General features: G+C 42.3%; 1 protein-coding gene and 1 pseudogene across 2 annotated transcripts in view; both read right to left on the reverse strand.

Moving 5' to 3' along the window:
- LOC110528359 (contactin-2) overlaps nucleotides 1–25,624 on the reverse strand; it is a 70,220-nt gene extending 44,596 nt beyond the window's left edge. The window contains exons 1-2 of one of the 2 annotated variants that reach the window (XM_036983945.2): nucleotides 25,432–25,624; nucleotides 24,966–25,111 (exon numbers count right to left, since the gene is read on the reverse strand). The gene's annotated coding sequence lies outside the window, so the exon portion shown is untranslated. Of the gene's footprint in view, nucleotides 1–24,965; nucleotides 25,272–25,431 lie in introns of those variants that run through there. The other variant, XM_036983946.2, reaches the window with a different exon arrangement.
- LOC149982632 (E3 SUMO-protein ligase ZBED1-like) lies at nucleotides 220–2,442 on the reverse strand (annotated as a pseudogene).
- Nucleotides 25,625–25,997: the final 373 nt, after the last annotated feature.

A 25,997-nucleotide genomic window follows, 5' to 3' on the forward strand; every position in this document is an offset into this window, starting at 1 on the left:
TTCAGACTCAAGAATGCCTGAACAAACAAGGTTTTAATGTTTGTTATTGTCAGAAGTAGAACTCACATTTTAACTCCACTTTTATTTAAAGCTGTAAACCCTTACAAGTCATGAGCAAAAAATAAAATGGTGCAAGTCAATATGCCTTATAACTATTAACCTAATGGCACATCACAGTTTTTTGGGGTAGTTCTTGTCAGAAGTAGAACTCACAAAATATTAAGCAAGAAAGACAAGTGTGTCTACAGTCTCTGGCTTTAAAGATGCCCTATGGCAGGTCACTGTGATGCCACCTGTGCTTAAAAACATGCTCTGAGGGGGAGCTGGTCGCAGGAATGCACAGGTAGCATTTTGCCAGGTGGTTGACTTTGGGAAGGTTTTTGGGGTGGATCTTCCACCAGTCCAGTGGATTGGTTTCACTGTCAGCATCAGGAGACTGAAGGTAGCAGCTGAGTTCCTTTTATACCAGCTGGATATCAGTAAGACCTGTGGTGGTGGAGCATGGATTTTTGAAAAAACTACCCAGTGACTTTCTCTTTTTAGCTGACAGTTGTGGTGAAGCAGCAACAACATCTCCCTGTGCTGGGCTTGGGTTTTCATGTCCCTCATTGACCATCTCTGAGACAGCTCTTGCTTTTATGTGACCCACTTTCTCCTCTTTGATGTAATGTGTTATAAACCGTGGGTCAACTAATGAGGCTATGTCCAGGAGGTCACCTGTGGCTAGGTCATCATATTTCTCATTCAGATAGTCCATGACTATCGTTTTGATGGTTTGGGTGAGCTCTGTTTCACCATCATCAGGTTTCATTACATCTGTATAGAACAGGTGTATTACTGTCTTCAGGTAAGACACAGTGACATAAGACTCACCAGACAGAGCATCTGTGAATTCTAGTGGGGTCAATCAATGCCTGGTTGATGGAATCAAGAACATCTATATCTGTATAGGTGGGAGCTCAGTGCCGGGTCTTCTTGTCTCTGGACAAGATGTGTGAAATGGTTTTCTCCTGCTCCAGTACTCTTTGCACCATCTTTTGACTTGATCCCCACTCTGTCACCAACTTGTTCTGGGGTAGGTTGTGTTCTTTTTGAGCAACTGCCAGGTCTCTCTTCTTTTTCCACCAATAGGAAAAGGCACCTACCACTTTCTTACAAACTCCAATTGCTCGATTTACCCGTTTGTCTGAACCACTCTCTCTAAGAGAAGTCAAGAGATTTTAATACAATGTTAAAATCACAATAATCCCTTTAGTTAAGTTTGAATGTAATAGTTATCAGCTGATCAGCTGATGAAAAAAAATCACATTGAGTTTAATCTAACCAATCACTTCAATATACACAATTGACAAGGTTACTTACCAATGGCCAAGTGCAGACGATCATTGCAGTCGGATCCATTTGTTGATTTGAGCGGCCTTCACCACGTTCGCACCACTATCCGTTGCAATGCAGACCTGTCTGTCTTGACTGATTCCCCAGGAGGCGAGAGCGTCAATGAGCCCCTCTGATATAGCTTCACCCGTGTGGTCGTCGGGAAAGCATGATGTTGAAGGCATTTATTTCAATGATTCCACTCTCTGTCAATATAGTGGATCGTGAGGCTAATATAAGGCTCTGACGTGTGGCCAGACCACAGATCGGTAGTAGTAGCAAAATACGTCAAATGTGTCTTGAGCTGTTCCTCAACATTTTCCCTACACTCTGTGTAGAGTTTAGGCAGTGCGGTGTGATAGAAATGTGCAGCCAGGGAACACGTACGTGGGGTCAATTAAATTGATAAGCCTCTTGAAACCTTCCAGTGTTGACTGCTTCGAGCGAACATCCCTAGATTGGCTGGTGCTTGAATGGCGTTTATCAATACCGAGGTGCAAACTCAAACTTTCTGCATGTTCCAAAGAGTGATTTTGTTTCAGATGGTGAAACAGGTTTGTCGTATTACCAGACTTGGTAGCCACCTGTCTACGGCACAATTTGCACCGAACATTGTTTTGCTCTTTGTTGGACTTCAAAAAGCCAAACCACTTCCAAATAACTGAAACAGTTGAACCCTTTTCATCAATCATTTCTTCATGTGAAGCTGCTCCTTCTCCATGGCTATCACTGCCACTGGTTTCGCCTAAAACACACATTTTTTGTGTTTAATAGTGGCTACTCCATCACTCAAGGTGCTAAGTGGTTTTTAGTGGGTGTATACCTCTCCACGTGCATATTGTCACTTCTCTGCACGTTCCTGCTGCGTCACAGAGGTGAAATGGACTGCTGGACCTAATTATTCAATTCCAACATTATCGAAAATGTATCTAAATGTTTTAATATTGTAATTGAGGGAAGTAATTACCTGTAACTATATACATTGATTTATCACCCAGCCCTACCTCACACAATGTTAACCTTAACATTAGGAGTGGGCGGAACACAAAACTGACCTTGGATCAACATCTAATGGGCAGTTTCCACTTACTGTGTGTGAATACAGCATGCTGCCTGTGTGGATGTGGTCTGCTGCCTTCCTGGCTCCCTCAGTGCTGTTTGGAGGCTATATTTACATGATTTATTTTTATAAATGATTCCAGCTCAGCCAGTCCTGGGCAAGATCGTGATTAGAGCATTAAGGTTATGAGACGACACTGACTGTACCAACATAACTATATCTCCATAAAAGTCACAGTAAAAAGGTCCTCCTTGAGTCTATCTCTCTCGCTCATATATATATATATATATATACACACACACACACACACACACACACACAGTTGAAGTCGGAAGTTTACATACACCTTAGCCAAATACATTTGAGAAACAGACGCCTCACAAGTCCTCAACTGGCAGCTTCATTAAATAGTACCCGCAAAACACCAGTCTCAACGTCAACAGTGAAGAGGTAACTTCGGGATGCTGGCCATCTTGACAGAGTTCCTCTGTCCAGTGTCTGTGCTCTTTGCCCATCTTAATCTTTATTTTTATTGGCCAGTCTGAGATATGGCTTTTTCTTTGCATCTCTGCCTAGAAGGCCAGCATCATCGCCTCTTCACGGTTGACGTTGAGACCGGTGTTTTGCTGGCACTATTTAATGAAGCTGCCAGTTGAGGACTTGTGAGGCGTCTGTTTCTCAAAGTAGACACACTAATGTACTTGTCCTCTTGTTCAGTTGTGCACCGGGGCCTCCCACTCCTCTTTCTATTCTGGTTAGAGCCAGTTTGCGCTGTTCTGTGAAGGGAGTAGTACACAGCGCTGTACGAGATCTTCAGTTTCTTGCCAATTTCTCGCATGGAATAGCCTTCATTTCTCAGAACAAGAATAGACTGACAAGTTTCAGAAGAAAGTGCTTTGTTTCTGGCCATTTTGAGCCTGTAATCAAACCCACAAATGCTGATGCTCCAGATACTCAACTAGTCTAAAAAAAAGGCACATTTTATTGCTTCTTTAATCAGAACAACAGTTTTCAGGGGTGCTAACATAATTGCAAAAGGGTTTTCTAATGATCAATTAGCCTTTTATAATGATAAACTTGGATTAGCCAACACAACGTGCCATTGGAACACAGGAGTGATGGTTGATGATAATGGGCCTCTGTATGCCTATGTAGATATTCCATAAAAATCTGCCGTTTCCAGCTACAATAGTAATTTACAACATTAACAATGTCTACACTGTATTTCTGATCAATTTGATGTTATTTTAATGGACTTTTTTTTTTGCTTTTCTTTAAACACAGACATTTATATATACAGTACCAGTCAAAAGTTTGGACACATCTACTCATTCAAGGGTTTTTCTTTATTTGTACTATTTTCTACATTGTAGAATAATATTGAAGACATCAAAACTATGAAATAACCAAAAAAAAGTGCTAAACAAATCAAAATATATTTTAGATTTTAGATTCTTCAAAGAAGCCACCCTTTTGCCTTGATGACAGCTTTGCACATCCATGGCATTCTCTCAACCAGCTTCACCTGAAATGCTGTTCCAACAGTCAAGTTCCCACATATGCTGAGCACTTGTTGGCTGCTTTACCTTCACTCAGTCCAACTCATCCCAAACCATCTCAATTGGGTTGAGGTAGCCCTTACACAGCCTTTTGACTCGTACTGTATATATACTGTGTATATATATATATATAATGTATATGTAACGATTGTCGTTGGTGGAAGGAGTAGACCAAAGCGCAGCGTGGTACTTGTTCATATTTCCTTTAATACACTCAACACTAAATACAAAAGAACAAGAGAATAAATTAAAACCGAAACAGTCCCGTATGGTGCAAACACTGAAACAGAAAATAACCATCCACAAACAAAAGTGGGAAAACAGGCTACCTAAGAATGGTTCTCAATCAGAGACAACGATTGACAGCTGCCTCTGATTGGGAACCATACCAGGCCTAAACATAGAAAACAACACCTAGACATACAACATAGAATACCCACCCACATCACACCCTGACCAAACAAAAAGTAGAAACATACAAAGCAATCTACGGTCAGGGCGTGACAGTATATCCTTATATATCTGTGTCTTGCGCTTTTTCAGTCTCTTCTTCCTCTCTCGCCCTCTTTTCCCCAAACTCATGTTCTTCTCCTTGTTACCCCCCAGTGCTCTGTCCTGCCATGACTCAGTGTTAGCTGGCTAGCACTGCCCTGATATTGCCAATGTAGTAGTTGGCTAACGCTGCCCTAACATTATCAGTGTGATAGCAGGCTAGCTGTGCAGGGCCCCAGCATTAGCAGTCTGCATCGTGTTCCCCTATAGCGCTTCACTGACTTTTAATTTGCACCTCTGCTGCTCGGCTTGTATCTGCTGCCCTGACAGTCCCTGGACTCCCACACCGCTCCAGCCAGCCAGTCTGTACTCAGACAGACACACACATTACCCAGCAAACTGGGAACATCCCCAGAACATTAGCTAAGATTCCCATACATTTATAGATAAGGTTTGATCTTTTTTTGTTTTAAATGAAATATCCTTGGAAAGTTCTAACATTCACTAAAATGACGTGCACAACATCTGTAGCAACCACCACAGATCATTGCCTAAAAGTTCTCATTAGGTTTTCAGGTAATGTAATTACACAATGTACCAGTAATGTTTTCTCAGTAACCCAACTTGGTTATGTGCAAATTCCCAGAACATTACCTAGGTTGTGGAAAATGTTCTCATAACACAAAAACTGTCTTGTCATGCTGATGAATGTTTGTATAAAAAAGTCATTTCATCTTGCAAGAAGGTTTACAGAACAGCCTTTCTGAGTTCTTTAAAGTTTCCCAAAACATTTAATTAGGTTGTGGGAACGGTGTGGGTACATTACAAGAGAGAGGTTCCCAAAACACACTCAGTTTGGTGAAATGTATACAATGTTTAAGTTAGGTTGCACAGTAAGTAGCCTTGCACAAGCGAGCCAGAACAGCTCATAGGGCAGAAGCCTATCTTCTCATTCTGTAGCATAAGGCAGCTTGATGTACAAGTACACTGCAGATCCTCTCAAGCTCTGTCTTGTTGGATGGGGAGCATCGCTGCACAACTTTTCAGGTCTCTCCAGAGATGTTCGATCGGGTTCAAGTCCGGGATCTGGCTGGGCCGCTCAAGGACATTCAGAGACTTGTCCTGAAGCCACTCCTGTGTTTTCTTGGCTGTGTGACGAGGGTCGTTGTCTTGTTGAAAGGTGTACGTTAAGCCCAGTCTGAGGTCCTGAGCAGGTTTTCATCAAGAATCCTTCTGTACTTTGCTCCGTTCATCTTTCCCTCGATCCTGACTAGTCTCCCAGTCCCTGACACTTAAAAACATTCCCACAGCATGATGCTGCCACCACCGTGCTTCACAGTAGGGATGGTGCCAGGTTTCCTCCAGACATGATGCTTGGCATTCAGGCCAAAGAGTTCAATCTTGCTTTCATCAGACCAGGGAAACTTGTTTCTCATGGTCTGAGTCTTTAGGTGCCTTTTGGCAAACTCCAAGTGGGCTGTCATGTGCCTTTTACTGAGGAGTGGCTTCTGTCTAGCCACTCTACCATAAAGGCCTGATTGGTGGAGTGCTGCAGAGATGGTTGGCTTTCTGGAAGTTTCGCCCATCTCCACAGAGGAACTCTGGGGCTCTGTCAGACTGACCATCCGGTTCTTGGTTCCCTCCGACCAACTCAATTCTTCCCCGGTTGCTCAGTTTGGCCTGGTGGCCAGCTCTAGGAAGAGTATTGGTGGTTCCAAAATTCATCAATTTATGAATGATGGAGGCCACTGTGTTCTTTGGGACCTTCACAGCTGCAGATATTTTTTTTTCTCCAGATACCTTAAAAAAAGGGAGGGGCCTGGATCAGAAAACCGGGCAGTATCTGGTGTGACCACCATTGGCCTCATGCAGCGCGACACATCTCCTTCGCATAGAGTTGATCAGGCTGATTGTGACCTGTAGCATGTTGTCCTCATTCCTCTTCCATGGCTGTGTGCGAAGTTGCTGGATAATGGTGGGAACTGGAACACGCTGTCGTAAATATTAATCCAGAGCATCCCGAACATGATCAATGGTTGACATATCTGGTGAGTATGCAGGTCATGGAAGAACTGGGACATTTTCAGCTTCCAGGAATTGTGTACAGATCATTGTGACATGGGCCTGTGCATTATCATGCTGAAACATGAGGTGATGACGGCAGTTCAAATTGCCATAGATAAAATGCATTTGTGTTCTTTGTCTGTTGCTTATGCCTGCCCATACCATTACCCCACCGCACTCTGTTCACAACGTTGACATCAGCAAACCGCTCGCCCACACGACGCTATACACATGGTCTGCAGTTGTGAGGCTGGTTGGACGTACAGCCAAATTCTTGATAACAACATTGGAGGCGGCTTATGGTCGAGAAATTAACATTACATTCTCTGGCAACAGCTCTGGTGGTTAAAATGACAATTGCATGCTCCCTCAACCTGAGACATCTGTATAATTGTGTTGTGTGACAAAACAAAACTTTTGGGGCCTTTAAATGTCCCCAGCACAAAGTGCACCTGTGTAATGATCACGCTTAATAAGCGACTTGATATATCACACCTGTCAGGTGGACGGATTATCTTGGCAAAAGAGAAATGCTCACTAACAGGGATTTGTACACAAAATTTGAGAAAAATAAGCTTTTTCTGGGATCTTTTATTTCAGCTAATGAAACATTGGACCAACACTTTACATGTTACATTTACATTTTGTTTTCAGTCTGGTTTGAAGGTTCTGAGCCTGTATTTAAGAAGCAGGTGAATAAATAAGTATACATGTTATTTAAATGAAGCTCTATCCAACTAAAATCACATTTCATAAGACACATTTCATCACATGGGATGAAGAGCGAACATCGTAAAATACAGTGTTACAAGTACAAAGCATATGAAAAGGATGAACATTTTAATGACTCAGAAATGTTGTTCTGTGTCCTAAATAGACTGGGGAAAAATGAACTACCACAGAAATCCCCTGCTGGTGCAGAGGTTTAATGATTTGGCTGCAAAGCTGAAGATGGTAGGTTTCCTTTGAAAACATTGAGTCTCAGATATAATCTACTTAAATAGAGGATGCATTTCACTTGTCCAGATTTATAAATCCAGTCTTAAAATTATGTAAAACTATAGAAATGAAATGTGTAAAAATTGACTGTTCAGCTTTTTAAAAAGCACACAATTTAATTCCTGCTTTAAGACGCTTCCTATGGTCCCCCTTGTCTTATTTTTCATTATCTGAAAAGCAAAAGTGATCCTAGATCAGCACTCATAGTCTTGTAAATATGGGCCCAGAAGCACATGAGTGAAGGTGAACAACCCATGTATTTTTATTAAACTAGGCAGGTCAGTTAAGAATAAATTCTTATTTACAATGACAGCCACAGAACAGCAGGTTAACTGCCTTATTCAGGGGCAGAACGACAGATTTTTACCTTGTCAGCTCAGGGATTTGATCTTGGCAACCTTACGGTTACTGGCCCAACAAGTTAACCACTAGGCTACTTGCCACCCCATTTACCAGTATTTCCCTGGGTTATGTCTAAGAAGCATGGAATTCATGATTGAACATACTTCCATCACTATATATGGAAACAATAAGACATAAGAGCGATTCTCTGGTGGCACAGATGGTAAATGACTTGGCTTAAAAAGTAAATATTGCCGGTTTTAACCTGATGTGTGCAAATTGTCAACATATGAAGAAAACAATTTTTTGTTGTGTTTGAATGAGTAAATGCTGGTAAATGTACTATGAATGAAATCAAAATGCTATGTTGCTATATCACCTACAATACATTTCTGAAATTGAATTTGCATTAAATCTGGAGAAAAACAATTGGGATCTGTTGTTCTGTGTTTTTAAGGAATTACATGAGTGTTATGGCAATATTATGTCAAGCGTTTTAAATGTTTCAGGGACCTCTAAGACGAAGTCAAATGTATTTTGTGTGAACATAAATGCAATATTATGTGAAACCTAAAACAAATGGTGGAACATTGTGGGAATGTTCTCTGTGAAAATCAACAAGAATATTCTTGCAACATAACTTCATTTTACCTTTAGTCATATCAGTTAAGAACCAATTCTTATTTTCAATGATCGCCTAGGACAGTGGGTTAACTGCCTTGTTCAGGGGCAGAATGACAGATTTGACAACCTTTTGGTTACAAGTCCACCGCTCTAACCACTAGGCTACGCTGCCACCCCAAATGCTCTGGGAACATTTAAAGAACAGACCAGGTGTTCTGTTAAGATTCTTAAAACATTATAGAAATGTCCTGTGCAACTTAAACATTGCGTGAATGTCATCACAACTGATTATATTTTGTGTTTTAGAAACCTATCTTGTAATGTAACCACACTGTTTCCTAAATGTAATGTTCTGGTAACTTTTAAAAAACTCAGAAAGGCTGTTCTGTCAACATTCTTGCAACATGAAAGGAGTGTTTTGTGCGCCCTGACACAAACATTATGTGAATATCAACGCAACTGGACAGTTTGTGTTTTGGGAACCTACAATGCATTTGGAAAGTATTCAGGCCCCTTTACTTTTTGCATAAAATGTAGTTACATTACAGCCTTAATCTAAAAATTATTAAATACAAAATATATACACAATACATCAGGCAAATGTTTTATACAAAGATCAGCAAGACTGCACAGTTTTTGTGCTATGAGAACATTTGCAGCGACCTAACTAAAGTTCTTGGATCTTTCACAGAACAAATGTAGGTTTTCTGGATGGAATACGCAGGCACGCGCATGCACGTGAAACAGATCACACACACACAAATTTTATAGTGACATAAAAAAAGCACATACATGACTCTTCACTTGACACGTCTCAAACACATTTCATATGTGTGGTTGCGGAGACACACACACACACACACACACACAAACACACACACACACACACAGCTCACTGTCTCCCACTCAGTTCTCAATTTACAGAGTGCTTTAGGAGGCTAATTCATGGGTATGTGTGTGGACTCCTCAGCAGTGTGAGACCAGATCAGAACTCTTTTAGACGGGTCACATCTAATCACCGATGGTCATAACAAGTGTTACAGTCTCAACAGTCCCTACTGCACTAAGCCAGAGAGAACAAGTGTCACAAGCTCAACAATATAGCCATTCAAACTATTAATTACACACATTATCACACTGACCAAGCTGAAAGAAGTGTGTCTCACTCACAGGATACAGTGTGTGTGTTAGTGGGAATCAGACCCATTGAACTCCTTCATCTCTGCAGGAGAGATACGATGACTGGGAGGGATGCCGTGTAGCTGGGATAGAACACCAAACCACTGTTCCCTGGTGGGGGGTTGGGAGTTCAGAACCAGAGTGTTACGACTGAGACTTCAGCAGAGAGAGTGAGAGAGAGAAGAGGTTCTGAACAAATGTATGTTCTCATTGGACAAGAACTAGCTCCTCCATTTGATAAGATGTTCTTCAGCTTCTTGCCTTCTGAACACAACCCAGCCCAATGCTTCAAAATATTCACTCCAAAGCAGTGGTCAAGATCACGTTTGCAGTTAAAAAGCAAGCCAAGATCTACTGCTCAGATTTTTTTAAACATGACTTAATTAAAAAATAATAATAATCTAATTAAAATAGTTCTGTAGGAATGATGATTGTGCATTACATTATCACAGCATATTGGTTATATGTCTGGCCTGCAAATATTGTTCTTCTCAGACCTTATTATATTTCAAAACTCAAGCTTTGATAACAAAATAGATCAGTTAGTGTAGCACTTGCGAGAAACAGCTGAACATAAATTTAAACAATTTGCAAATAATTCGCTTTTTTATTTTATTGGACTGATGGTACCTGCATCTGATGGTCATGGTGCTTTCAAGACAACTGGGAACTTGGGAACAAAAGGAGTTCCCCAGTGATCATCAGGTCAATAATTCAGAGCTCCAGAAAGATGCCAGAGTTTCTGACTTGGAATTCTGAGTTGCATGACCTATTTTTCCCAGTGTCACACCCTGATCTGTTTCACCTGTCGCCCACCTTCCCCATTATCCCCTGTGTATTTATACCTGTGATCGCCAGTTCGTCTTGTTTGTCAACCAGCATTTTTCTCAGCTCTTGCATTTTCCAAGTCTCTCTTTTGCTCGCCCCCCTGGTTTTGACCCTTGCCTGTCCTGTCTCTGGGCCTGCGTGTCCGACTGTCCATTCTTCTTCTCCTCCCACCGGCACAGGGTTCTTCTTTGTGGAGAAGAAGGACAAGACCCTGTGCCCGTGCATCGACTACCGGGTTCTCAACGACATGATGGTGAAGAGCCGCTACCCGCAACCACTCATCTCCTCGGCCTTCGCGCCGTTCCAGGGGGCCACCGTGTTTTCCAAGCTGGATCTACGGAACGACTACCACCTGGTGGGAAGGGGATGAGTTGAAGACCGCCTTCAACATGGCCAGCAGTCACGATGAGTATGTGGTCATGCCATTTGGCCTTACCATCGCCCCTGCTGTGTTCCAGGCTCTGGTCAATGATGTTCTCCGCAACATGAACCAGTTTGTCTTTGTCTTCCTAGATGACATCCTCATCTTCTCCCGTTCCACCCAAGAACATGTGCTCCACGTCCAGTAGGTTCTCCAATGCCTCCTGGAGAACCAGCTTTTTGAAAAGCGGAGAAGTGCGAGTTCCATTGTTCCACCATTTCTTTTCTGGGTTTCATCATAGCTGCAGGGAGTGTGCAAATGGATCCTGGGAAGGTGAAAGCAGTGGTGGATTGGCCCCAGCCTACTCCCAGGGTGCAGCTGCAACGCGTCCTCAGGTTTGGCAACATCTAGGCTACGCGGCAGCGTTGGACTAGTAACCGAAAATAAACATTTGTTCTTAACTGACTTTCCTAGTTAAATAAGCTCCCATCTTGGTTCATCCAGACCCTTCCGTTAGTTCGTGGTGGAGGCCGACGCTTCGGATGTCGGAGTGGGGGCAGTCCTGTCTCAGCTTTCTGCCCTGGACCTCAAGCTGTGCCTTCTTCTCCCACTGCCTTAACGCCACGGAAAATAACTACGATGTGGGGAATCGTGAGCTTCTTGCGGTGAAGATGGCGTTGAGGGAATAGAGGCACTGGCTGGAGGGGGCGGAACATCCATTCATCGTGTGGACCGACCACAAGAACCTGGAGTATCTCCGCACTGCCAAGCGCCTCAACTCCAGGCAAGCCAGATGGGCCCTGCTGTTCACATGGTTCAATTTCTCCAACTTGTACCGGCCGGACCCAAGAATGTCAAGCCAGATGCACTGTCCCGCCGCTATAGCCCCACGGGTACCACCCCGGAGCCCGAGACCATCCTTCCCACCTCGTGCCTGGTGACGACACTCAACTGGGGTATAGGGAAACAGGTCCAGGAGGCGCAGCGGTCCCAGCCTGAACCCTGGGGGGGCCATGATAATTGGATGTTTGTGCCTGACGCTGTCCGATCTAGAGTGGCCCCATTCCTCCAGGCTTGCCTGCCACCCAGCTCCTGTTGGACCCTGGCCTTCGTGCGACAGCGCTTTTGGTGGCCTACGATGGTTCCGGATGTCGCCACGTTTGTCTCCGCCTGCATGGTCTGTTCTCAGAATAAGACTCCTCGGCAAGCTTCGGCTGGTCTTCTGCAACCACTGCCTGTCCTGCACCGTCCCTGGTCCCACCTATCCCTGGATTTCATCATGGGTCTCCCCCCGTCTGAGGGTAACACTGCCATCCTGACTGTGGTCGACCAGTTTTCCAAAGCGGCTCACTTCATTCCTCTTCCCAAACTAACCTCGGCCAAGGAGACGGCCCAATTCATGGTGCAGCATGTCTTCCCGATCCATGGACTGCCCGTGCACATGGTCTCCGACCGGGGTCCTCAGTTCTCATCCCGGTTCTGGACGGCATTCTGATCCCTCATTGGGACATTCGCCAGCCTGTCCTCTTGGTTCCACCCCCAGTCCAATGGGGGTTGAAAATAAAAATAAAGGACCCGAGTCTTTATCATTGGATTTTCTACAGAAATGTTGGTGATCGGCTAGGAATGCCTTGAAGATCGACCAGTGGATCGCAATCAACCGGTTGGTACCCATTGCTGTAGTTAGAGATTAGAAGGTCAGAGCAGAGATGGTCCAGAGGAATCATCTGGAGAGATTGAATGACTGATATCTCCTTCCATCGCTCATAGCCTGTAACAACAGTATATGTAATAACTTTTCTATTTGTAAAAAAAAAAACGTTTAACTTGCTGGTAAACGTAATAAAATGTTGACCTGTAAATGTAATAACTTTTTACGCTAAATGTAATAAGTTATTACATTAACAAGTGTTGAGTAGCAACTGTTTGTATGAATAATGTAATAATCTCAACCAGTCATGTAATAACATTTCAAAATCAATGCTTTTATGTGCTACTTTGCTCAATTTGATGCACATGCAGTGCCTTCAGAAAGTATTCATGCCCCTTGACTTATTCCACATTTTGTTGTGTTACAGCCTGAATTCTAAATGTATTAAATATGTTTTTTCTTCACCCATCTACACACAATCTACACACAATACCCCATAATAACAAAGAAAAACATGTTATGAAACATTTTTGCAAATGCATTGAAAATTAAATACAGAAATGTCTCATTTATATAAGTATTCACACCCCTGAGTCACTACTTTGTAAAAGCACCTTTGGCAGTAATTACAGCTGTGTGTCTGTCTGGGTAATTCTCCAAGAGCTTTCCACATCTGGATTGTGCAACATTTGCCCATAATTATTTTCAAAATTCTTCAGGCTCTGTCAGATTGGTTGTTGGTCATTACTAAACAACCATTTTCAGATCTTGCCATAGATTTTCAAGTAGATTTAAGTCAAAACTGTAACTTGGCCACTCAGGAACATTCACTGTCTTCTTTGTAAGAAACTCATGTGTAGATTTGGTTTTAGATTAAAGTCCTGCTGAAAGGTGAATTAATCTCCCAGCATCTGGTGGAAAGCAGAATGAACCAGGTTTTCCTCTAGGATTTTGCTTGCGCTTAGCTCCATTCCATTATATCCTGAATAACTCCCAAGCATAACAATTACAAGCATACCCATTAAATTGCGCAGCTATCACTATGCTTGAAAATATGGAGAGTGGTTCTCAGTAATGTGTTGTATTGGATTTGCCACAAACACTTTGTATTCAGGACAAAATGTTAATTGCTTTGCCAACTTTTTTGCAGTATTACTTTAGTGCCTAATATTTTTATTCTGTTCAGGCTGTCACACCCTGATCTGTTTCACCTGTCCTCGTCATTGTCTCCACCCCCTCCAGGTGTCGCTTATTTTCCCCAGTGTATTTATCCCTGTGTTTCCTGTCTCTCTGTACCAGTGTATTTATCCCTGTGTTTCCTGTCTCTCTGTACCAGTGTATTTATCCCTGTGTTTCCTGTCTCTCTGTACCAGTGTATTTATCCCTGTGTTTCCTGTCTCTCTGTACCAGTGTATTTATCCCTGTGTTTCCTGTCTCTCTCTGCCAGTTCGTCTTGTATTTTTCAAGTCAACCAGCGGTTTCCTGTTCTCTTTTGCTAGTCCTCCCGGTTTTGACCCTTGCCTGTTTCTGGACTTTGTACTTGCCTGCCTGACCATTCTGCCTGCCTTCACCACGAGCCTGTCTGCCACTCTGTACCTCCTGGACTCTGATCTGGTTTTTATCTTTTTGCCTGTCCACAACCATTCTCTTTCCTACCCCTTTGGATTAATAAACATTGTAAGACCTCAACCATCTGCCTTCTGTGTCTGCATTTGGGCCTTGCCTTGTGCCTTGATACAGGCTTCCTTCTTTTCACTATGTCATTTAGGTTTGTATTGTGGAGTCAACAAAGTTGTTGATACATCTTCAGTTTTCTCAGAGTCATTCAACTCTGTAACTATTTCAATGTCATCATTTGTCTCATGGTTAAATCCCTGAGTGGTTTCCTTCCTCTCTGGCAACTGAGTCAGGAAGACACCTGTCTGGGTGTATTGATACATCATCCAAAGTGTAATTAATAACTTCACCATGCTCAAAGGCATATTCAATGTCTGATTTTTATTATCCATCTACCAATACATCTGCATTGCTTGCTGTTTGGGGTTTTAGGTCGCTGTTTTCAGCAACTGGTATTTTTGAATTCAGTTGTCATATTACCAGGTTTGCTAGCAACAAACTATTTAGCTAGCTTCTACCCTAGCAATTGATATGCAATGTGATCTCCTCCTAATGAACAGCGTTGAGTGTCCTGACAAGAAGGCAAACTTTTCTAGCTACTTTTCTAGCATAATCGGGTATTTTCAGCTCATTGTTATGGATGTATTCAAATAAATGTCAAAAGAGAACAGCTACTTTGCTGTTATACTGGTTTAGTATTTAAGTTTAGTCTTAAAATACCTTTTAGCCTCAGTCACATTTTAATAATTTCATCCTTCATTAACTGTAGTATTTCACAGTCGACTAAAACGCTGGACAACGTATGTCTAGCTTTAGTCACAGACACTTTAGTCACATAATAGTCAGTGCTTTTTCTTCTATTAAATAATTAATATTTAGACTACCTTCCATCACGTTTACAGTGCATTCGGAAAGAATTCAGACCCCTTGAATTTTTCCACATTTTGTAAGTTACATCCTTATTCTAAAATGTATTACATTGTTTTTCCCCTAATCATTATACACACAACACCCCATAATGACAAAGAAAAATATATATTTTTAGACATTTTTGCAAATGTATTATCAATTAAAAAAGTAAATATCACATTTAATGAGTATTCAGACTCTTTACTCAGTACTTTGTTGAAGCACCTTTGGCAGCGATTACAGCCTCGAGTCTTCTTGGGTATGACACTACATTACTTCGCACACCTGTACAGGTATTTAGGGAGTTTCTCCCATTCTTCTCTGCAGATCATCTCAAGCTCTGTAAGGTTGGATGGGGAGCGTCAGTGCACAGCTATTTCCAGGTCTCTCCAGAGATGTTAGATCGGGTTCAAGTCCGGGCTCGTAATGGGCCACTCAAGGACATTCAGAGACTTGTCCCAAAGCCACTCCTGCATTGTCTTGGCTGTGTGCTTAAGGTTGTTGTCCTGTTGGAAGGTGAACCTTCGCCACAGTCTGAGGTCCGGGGGTGCTCCGTAGCAGGTTTTCATCAAGGATCTCTCTATACTTTGCTCCATTCATCTTTCCCTCGATCCTGACTAGTCTCCCAGTCCCTGCCACTGAAAAACATCCCCACAGCATGATGCTGCCACCACCATGCTTCACCGTAAGAATGGTGCCAGGTTTCCTTCAGACGTGACACTTGGCATTCAGGCCAAAGAGTTCTATCTTGGTTTCATCAGACCAGAGAATCTTGTTTCTCTTGGTCTGAGTCCTTTAGGTGCCTTTTGGCAAACCCCAAGCGGGCTGTCGTGTGCCTTTTTAGGAGTGGCTTCTGTCTGGCCACTCTACCATAAAGGCCTGATTGGTGGAGTGCTGCAGAGATGGTTGTCCTTCTATAAGTTTCTCCCATCTCCACAGAGGAACTCTAGAGTTCTTTCAGAGTGACCATCGGGTTGTTGGTCACCTCGCCCACCAAGAACCTTCTCCCCTGATTGCTCAGTTTGGTCGGGCGGCCAGCTCTAGGAAGAGTCTTGGTGGTTCCGAACTTCTTCCATTTAAGAATGATGGAGTCCACTGTGTTCTTGGAGACCTTCAATGCTGCAGATATTTTTAGTACATTTCCCTAGATCTGTTCCTCGACACAGTCCTGTCTCGGTGCTCTACGGGCAATACCTTTGAACTCATGGCTTGGTTTTTTTCTCTGACATGCACTGTCAACTGTGCAACCTTATATAGACGTGTGTGCCTTTCAAAATCATGTCCAATCAATTGAATTTACCGCAAGTGGATTCCAATCAAGTTGTAGAAACATCTTAATTAAGGATGATCAATGGAAACAGGATGCACCTGAACTCAATTTCAAGTCTCATAGCAAAGGGTCTGAATACTTATGTAAATAAGTATGTATTTCTCTTTTTTATTTCTAATAAATTTGCAAACCTTTCTAAAAACCTGTTTTCGCTTTGTCATTATGTGGTATTGTGTGTATATTGATGAGTAAAAAAAATATTTAATACATTTTAGAATGAGGCTGTAACTTAACGAAATGTGGAAAAAGTCTAGGGGTCTGAATACTTTCTGAATGCGCTGTAGATGGCTTTGCCCAAATAGTCCTAGTATCCCCTCATATACCTTAGCTTACCTTAGCAACATTGATATTGTGGTAGATTGTAAAGTCTTGACCGAAGGTTAAACAATTTACAACTCTTATTTGAACCCCATCATAACCGTCAAGGGCTTGTCGTTGTGAGATGTATTGACAAGTTGAAATCACAAGCTGTCTGTTTAAGCAACTAGCACATGGCTCAGACACCCATACATACAGTGCCTTGCGAAAGTATTCGGCCCCCTTGAACTTTGCGACCTTTTGCCACATTTCAGGCTTCAAACATAAAGATATAAAACTGTATTTTTTTGTGAAGAATCAACAACAAGTGGGACACAATCATGAAGTGGAACGACATTTATTGGATATTTCAAACTTTTTTAACAAATCAAAAACTGAAAAATTGGGCGTGCAAAATTATTCAGCCCCCTTAAGTTAATACCTTGTAGCGCCACCTTTTGCTGCGATTACAGCTGTAAGTCGCTTGGGGTATGTCTCTATCAGTTTTGCACATCGAGAGACTGACATTTTTTCCCATTCCTCCTTGCAAAACAGTTCGAGCTCAGTGAGGTTGGATGGAGAGCATTTGTGAACAGCAGTTTTCAGTTCTTTCCACAGATTCTCGATTGGATTCAGGTCTGGACTTTGACTTGGCCATTCTAACACCTGGATATGTTTATTTTTGAACCATTCCATTGTAGATTTTGCTTTATGTTTTGGATCATTGTCTTGTTGGAAGACAAATCTCCGTCCCAGTCTCAGGTCTTCTGCAGACTCCATCAGGTTTTCTTCCAGAATGGTCCTGTATTTGGCTCCATCCATCTTCCCATCAATTTTAACCATCTTCCCTGTCCCTGCTGAAGAAAAGCAGGCCCAAACCATGATGCTGCCACCACCATGTTTGACAGTAGGGATGGTGTGTTCAGCTGTGTTGCTTTTACGCCAAACATAACGTTTTGCATTGTTGCCAAAAAAGTTCAATTTTGGTTTCATCTGACCAGAGCACCTTCTTCCACATGTTTGGTGTGGCTTGTGGCAAACTTTAAACAACACTTTTTATGGATATCTTTAAGAAATGGCTTTATTCTTGCCACTCTTCCATAAAGGCCAGATTTGTGCAATATACGACTGATTGTTGTCCTATGGACAGAGTCTCCCACCTCAGCTGTAGATCTCTGCAGTTCATCCAGAGTGATCATGGGCCTCTTGGCTGCATCTCTGATCAGTCTTCTCCTTGTATGAGCTGAAAGTTTAGAGGGACGACCAGGTCTTGGTAGATTTGCAGTGGTCTGATACTCCTTCCATTTCAATATTATCGCTTGCACAGTGCTCCTTGGGATGTTTAAAGCTTGGGAAATATTTTTGTATCCAAATCCGGCTTTAAACTTCTTCACAACAGTATCTCGGACCTGCCTGGTGTGTTCCTTGTTCTTCATGATGCTCTCTGCGCTTTTAACGGACCTCTGAGACTATCACAGTGCAGGTGCATTTATACAGAGACTTGATTACACACAGGTGGATTGTATTTATCATCATTAGTCATTTAGGTCAACATTGGATCATTCAGAGATCCTCACGGAACTTCTGGAGAGAGTTTGCTGCACTGAAAGTAAAGGGGCTGAATAATTTAGCACGCCCAATTTTTCAGTTTTTGATTTGTTAAAAAAGTTTGAAATATCCAATAAATGTTGTTCCACTTCATGATTGTGTCCCACTTGTTGTTGATTCTTCACAAAAAAATACAGTTTTATATCTTTATGTTTGAAGCCTGAAATGTGGCAAAAGGTCGCAAAGTTCAAGGGGGTCGAATACTTTCGCAAGGCACTGTACCCCACAAGACATGCCACTAGGGTTCACTTCACAGTCCCTAAGTCCAGAACAGACTACGTGAAATGCACAGACAGACTACATAGAGCCATGACTACATTGAACTCTACTCCACATCATGAGGGGGGGGGGGGGGGGCTTTCCAAAAATATTACTGTACTCCTAATATTCAACAAATAGCATTACTTTTCCCCAAAGGAATAAGCAGCCACAACTCACATTTGCGGACCGCGGTGCAAGAGAGGCAAAACAGATGAATAAATTACAGAGCACATGGGAAAATATAGTTTCTGATATGATCAAAGAAAAAATAGCCTACATGAAAGTAAGGGAGAGAGAAAACATTGCTGTTTTTAGTTGAAGTTAGTTACAAGTGAAGTGTCCTGGCTTTACATCAGTTCAAAAAATGTACTTGTGACTGGAGCGAATGCCTGGGAGCTACTGTATGTGGGAGAGCCGGGCAGATCAGCTCAATCAGTCCATGCAACTGAAAGACCTCAATTCTGCCAATGAGAGGATTGTATGAAATATTCTGAATGAGTGCATTCTTGTGATTGGACAAAACAGATGAAAAGGAGCTTCATGTCAAATCAAATTTCCATTAGTCTCAAGTGGAATTCTTGTCTCGTCACATTTTCGTAGAGTAAAATTTAAATAAAATTGTAATAGTTATAGATTTTTTTAAAGGGCATCCCATCATAGTTTTAATCAGGAAAAATAGGTTACTGACAATTATTTTTTGTCATAGTTATTGTTGACAAAAATTAACACTGCAGCATAAACACTAACCTTAAAAACCCCACACCATTTCATGACTTTATTTATAATGGTTTGGGCCACCTGGGACCATCATGTGACAAATACCTTCAAGAACTTCCAGGGAAGCTTCAGGGGACCGTGACACAATGTCGCATGAACGTCCTAAAAACATTCTCGGGGACGTCCCGGGACCAACCGTGAACTAGAAAAAACCTCCAGGGGACCATGACACATGTCCTAAAAACGTCCTTGAGTATGTCCCCGGGACAAACTGGGAACTAAAGAAAACCATCAGGGGACCATGACACAAAAAATGTACTGACATGGTCCTCAGTGACATCCTGGGAACTTACAGGGAAATAGACAAAGGTCCCCCAGAGAACATTCCCTTACGACCATCACACAATGTCCTAAGGACTAGTAAAATGAAAGTCCTGAGAAAATTCTACAAAGGTCCTGACATGGTCCTCTGTGATGTCCTAAAACTAGACAAAGGTCCCCAGAGAACATTCCCTTGGGACCATCACGCAATGTTCTTAGAACGCTCTCAGAACATCAGAGAGATAACGTTGTGCCGAAACCCTTAAGGGGCCTAATGGGAACTTTGCAGAATGTCCTCAGGACCTTCACTGTTTGCTGGGTTACTGCTGTTCAGTCTTCATGTCAATTAATGCATGCATGAATGTGCATTTATTGTGTTTTTTGCTGTTTATAGTGTGTGAAGTCGTAAATTCTTTGTCAATATATTCTGTCTGTATACAATCTTTATCGCCTATATTCACCATTTCAGTGAATCGAATTCTGGGTATATGTAAATGTCCTTTGCGAATAAAGGTGATTCTGATTCTGAATGTTACATACTGTAGCTATCTCAATCGTTATTTGAAATAATTTTGGTGACTTAACAGCAATTGCTAGCTAGCTAAAATGTAGCTAGCTAGATACAAATCCCCCTAGATACAACCATGTCTCATAGTCAAGGCCTGAGATTTGTAAATGAAAGAGGAATATAATAATATGAATTTAATGGCGTTTCCCATTTTCACATTTAGAGTTTCTGGCACAGCACAGAAATGCCCTTAACCAGACGGTGTGACAAAGGCATTTCCTAACAGACCTGCTAACTTTCTTTGTTGTTATTTTAAGGTTGGGAACCAACATGCAGTACCTCCAGCAGGAAGAGAGGCAAAAACCATTATTCCGCCAGCTCAGGGCCAAGCTACACAAATCACAGCCCTGTGTAATGTTCAATGTAACTGTATTGCTGGACTTCATGTATTTGCATTGTTTAAAAAAAAATTACAAATAAAAATAAATGTATGGTTTAAACATGTCTTTAAATGTTTATTTGTTTAGCTGTTAGTGATAATTCCTCAAGTGTTAATACATTTTTGTTTACATCAATAAGCCATTATGTATGTTATGAATGACCAAAGGTGTCTGACCTTATAGTAAGTACAGCATCATATGATACAAGGCATTTATGTATGTGTTATAAATGATCAATTGGGCCCAGCACCGCGTGGTATGGCTCGTTTTTGTAATGTGCACGTTTGTGTACTGAGGAACATGTCACTTGGTTCCAGAAGAAATACACTTTCAATTTCTTTAGGTTGGGGGCTTTCATCAAGGTAAGTGGTTCTTGGGGTAACATCGTCCCCAGGCTATTGCATACATAGCACATATAAGTGTGGGATATCAATCATTCAAGTTGGCCTTAGTGGGAGTGACCATAGAATTCTATAGGAGTGGCCTTACTGATGTCGTAACATTTGCTGTTCATTAATGTGAAGACTGTTACATCATCAAATCAATTCTCTATGTGATTAAACTAATCATGGAATAGTAATTAACTAGGAAGTTGGGGCACCACCGGAAAATGTTGTTTAAAGAGTTGCAATTTCACAATTTTAACTCTCTTCACATATTTTCATATCTTATCGATTACAGTCACTTCATAATGTATTATTACCTCATCAATCATATTCTGAATGTCGCAATCCCTTGGATATCTGCACGAACCCTAGCATAAATTAGCGATATACAAATTGGCTTAAGTATTTATTTACTAACTAATGAAATAATCACACAGAATTATATAAATACACTCACAAGAAGAAGTCCCTAGTGGAAGAAACCGATATGACGGCTTGGTAGACAAATGAAAGGGTTGGGGACAACTCGAGCGGGAAAGCCAGAGAAAAAACACAAATATACAGTTGATAACTACACCCATGGAAATGCTAATACTTTACAAAGAGCTATATAAAGACATTTGATTTGATATGATTTGAACATGCACAGCCGCTTATTTAAAAATAAATTGCAATTTACATATTTACAAGTGTATGCCTTTGTTGTCTCTCGCCGGTCCGTCTGCTGGAGAGAGTTGACAAAATGTCTCTGGTTGCGTTCCCCAGAAGTCCCAAGGACTTTCTTGGTTGTAGTTTTCTCAGCGAGCTCTGGATAATGTCTGTTGTAATGGATACTTCAGACGTACCCCTGGTCGCTTGATAAGGAAATGTTCTCCAGAATGGATCTTTCAGAGTACCGTTCGATCGGTTGCATTTACCAGACTAAAATACTTAAACAGCTGCAGACTGGATAATTGGTCTTTGGTTTGTAGATTTCTTAACCATTTCAGCGTGGGGATGATGGCCACGTTCTCTGGTCTTGTCCTTTGGTAGAGTTGTAGTTTAAACCATTTTACAACATCCGGCTCATGCCTTGGTCTGCTTGGTCTATATAGTGGTAGATTTCTCAACCATTTGTAACGTATTCAGCTGGCGCTGCACGTGATTGGTCTCATGTCACTATTTCTATTTAAATTGCCAACCATTTCCATGCTTTCTGGTCTCATATACATTTTGTCGGAAGTGGGTTTTATACTGGAGTAGAAAAGGGGGCGTTCCATGACGCCGATGTAAATGTCTGTGCTCACAGGTGCATGGCCACTGACTAATCATAAGTTTCTATGAAAAACATAAGTTTACCATTCAACATTTTATTACGTTTACCAGCAAGATTTTTTGAATTACCTGGTTAATTACATAAAAAAATTAAAAGTTATTACAAAAAGAAAACGTATTACATTTACCGGTGTTATTACATTTAACGTTGTTACAGAGCCTATCAAAGAGGAGCTTTAGAGCATCAAATGGAGAAGGATGCGAATCACTGAGCTCTTCCATAACTAATCAGGGCACCCCCAGAACCTTCAAAACATTGATATGGTCACCCCCATAATGTGTTAGTTGGTCTAGTCCTTCCCATAACCTTAACCTTAACCCTTTAACCTAACTCCAAAGCTTAACCCTAACCTTAACCCTAATCCCATTGTGATGGACATCCACAAAATGATTCATACCATACAAAAAGTAACATATCATACTAAATGGAGTTTCTCAGATTTACGTACAGAATTATATGAAATGCTCTGAGACAAGGTTGTTGCACCATGCAGCCAAATACTCTGTCAAGTGTAATTGTAGCCTTGTAGTTCCCAATCTGAGAGGGTTCCATACAGAACAAAGCATTCCACCAATATTCTATCTGCTCTATTTGCCAGTGTAAGACAAAGCATTCCTCTCCCTTCTATCGGTTCTAGATCTAAGATTCTAAGACGCTCTGCAGTGGTGCCATGAGTCACTGAGCAAAACATGCATACGCACGCGCACACACGCACGCGGGCGCGCACACACACACACACACACGCAATACAGACACACAGAGCTCTGAGGGAGGATTGACCCCTGTGGTCAGCCCCTCGTTAGAGGGAGCAGAAGGAGTCTTTGAGCTAGTGGTGGGTCACCGAGACACAGAGACACAGCCAACGGGGGAAAGACAGATGCTCCGGCTAAAGGAGCTAAGCATGCTTAAGCATGGGAGGGCTAACCTTGCCAAGTTTAAAACGAGAGGAACCCCAGTACATCATCAGCAACATGAGAAGAAAGTAAATGTGCACAGCGGTCACACATTGTCCAGGCCTCAGCCTGATCATTGCTGAGGTGGAGGTGATACAGCCTTGCTGGCTTTCACATAGGAAGACAGTGCTGCTGCAGCAACACAGAGATACAAAACTAGAGGGATTCTCAAGGCTCCTCAAGGCTGAGTAGCCTATTCACGCTGTAACAACACTATAGCTAACACCTCAATTTGAGGATTAGCATGGGTCTCCTCACCACAATGCAACACTGTCACCGGCTCACAATGCCTAGATGATAGAGCAATATCCATCTCTACTACCTCTATCTTTGCCTCTTACTGGCCATCCCAGTAAGTAGGCTACTATCACATCATCCTAAAGTAGCAGGCCTAGAAGAAATGCCTGGAACCAAACCCCCACATTCTGGTCTTGATGAGACTTTTTTTTAAACTGTTGGGGAGGTTATTTTCTGCACTGTTCAACCAATCTAGTAAATATGAAGTAGGAGTTAAGACATACTGTCGCATTGTTAACGTCCAAAAGTGGAAGTCAGGCGCTATCTTAAATTTCCCCTGGAAACCTGAATTTATCGTAGTTGTTGGCAACTCTGCTAAGGTTACTATCACACCAACGCAAGCGTGGATGCTTGACTGTTTCTGCACTGAACATTCAAAACATGCTACAGTGTTGCTTTGCCAAATAAACCAGAGCAAAAAAAAGCATAAACATGCACATTCACCCTCCACTCGCAACTTGTGTACTAACTTCGTAGTACTACGAATTTAATACAACGTACTTTAGAGGTGTTCTGTTGATAGCATGAAGACGCATTGATTTATTATACATTGACTGTGCTGTCGCTCGAGATAAAGAGAAACCCGAATAGGCTATTATGTGAAAAGGTTCATATTAACATTCAACACGAACTGTCTGGAGTGGTGCTCTACAACCTGGGCGCAATGCAGCGAGATACTGTATGTTCAGAATCCTGTATGTTCTTCAACATTATATGAGTCATTTGATATGTACAGTATTAATATGTTGCATGTGCCCTTTCCCTTCAGCACTATTAGCCTACTCTCTTGATTGCGTTCATATTAACTGTGGACTGTTTCCTTCTCCACCTTTCCTCAGTCTACTCTACTTGACACCGCTACTGGGTGAGTCGGATGTGTGTGTGTGCGCGCGCGTGAGCGACAGTGTGCGCCGGTGGCATCAACTATAGGTCATACACCTGCCCGCCAGCCGTTCTCCTAGGCATCGTATGATGAAGGTAGGCTGTGGGTACCCTATATTCACCGGGAGAAGCCGTGGGGTTTCTCCACCTAAAGGTTGAACTAAACTGAGTTTCCCGTCACTTTAGCTGAGATAAAACCAAAACACAAGCTAACGTTTTACTGTTCACCAATCAGGGTGCTGTCAATGGAGCATGAACCATGCCCCAGTTTGATCCGGTAAACTATGGGAATAATCCATGAGATGTCTCCAAACGAGATGGGGAGGGGGGGGGGGGGGGGGTGTAACTCTAGAAGTATAATCATGCTAAATGGCATATCAGTGCGTATCTCCATCCCACACACAGTTAGTGCGTCTAATGAGGTAAAAACGGAAAACCAAACCTAAACAACCGCTCAAGCGATATCATGCATTTTGAAGCCCCTTCAACGACAGGTAAACACAAGGTTTAATCCGCCCAATTTTTAGTTCAGACTACAAACACATCTCATCTGATAGTGCGACAGATAAATATAAATGCGCATTTACCTACCTCAATTAGCGGAGGAGAGCGAGCGTTTTTATTTCTTTCTCTCTGCTGGCGGAGATGCTGAGATGTGGGTTCACTCCGGCCAGAAGGGATGTGTAGACGGCTGATCATGCGCAAGAGACACACTGATGCAGCCCGCTCAGAACGCCCTGTAATAAAGGAGACCACACGGGATTTTCAGATAATAGAAGCGTCTCTAGCCTCATCTGACAGATCTTTGTTGTCCCTCCCTCTCTCTCTACCTCGCTCTCTCTTTCCCCCCTCTCTCCCTTTCTATCTCCGTTTGTCGTCGCTCACGCTCTGTTTCCTGTCTCCCCCCCTTCTGCGCTACTCAATTTAGTCAAGCTGCAGCCCCTGTCGCATTAGGATGTCCTCTCTCCCTATCTCCCTCTCATTTTCTAAAAGCAGCCCACTTCTTTTTATTTCGCTGCTATACCCCTTTCCCATCTTTCTCTCCCCCTTCTCTCACCTTCTGTCCTCTTCTCCTCTAGAATGAAACGAAGAAAAACAACGCGCCTGCCTCGCTTTTGTTGCCGGCCTCTCATACGCAGCAGCTACTCATTTTAGAATAGGAGCATCGGTGATTCCCTCCCCTTTCTCCCTTTTTTCTCCCCCTCGCTGTTTCTCGACCGTGTGTGCTGCGCACCCGCCCCCCATCCCCCATCCCTCCCTTCACACCTCACTAATGAACATCTCATGCCCCAATATGCACACAATGTCATCACGGAGTGGGACCGGCTGTCGCACTGGGTGCTCAAGCGCTCTCCTTAAAATGATTTCCTCCGAATTTATTACACCAGTCTCATCTAGGAGTCTAGGCCTACACACACCTGAGCCCCGCTCCCAGCCTATGGGCCACATTAGGCCGCTGACACTCACAGCACTAATGACAAAAGAACAGGCACAATATGAATTAGAGCCATATATAGCCTAGGCTACATATGACTTCACAAGGAATAGTAACACGCAAAAATACAGTAATAAGACATGCAAGTTTAATTTGAGCACTATTACAAAGCACATCCACACAGGCCT

Source organism: Oncorhynchus mykiss, chromosome 7 (genome assembly GCF_057628025.1).
Source record: "Oncorhynchus mykiss isolate SJ-2025 chromosome 7, ASM5762802v1, whole genome shotgun sequence".
Lineage (NCBI taxonomy): Eukaryota > Metazoa > Chordata > Actinopteri > Salmoniformes > Salmonidae > Oncorhynchus > Oncorhynchus mykiss.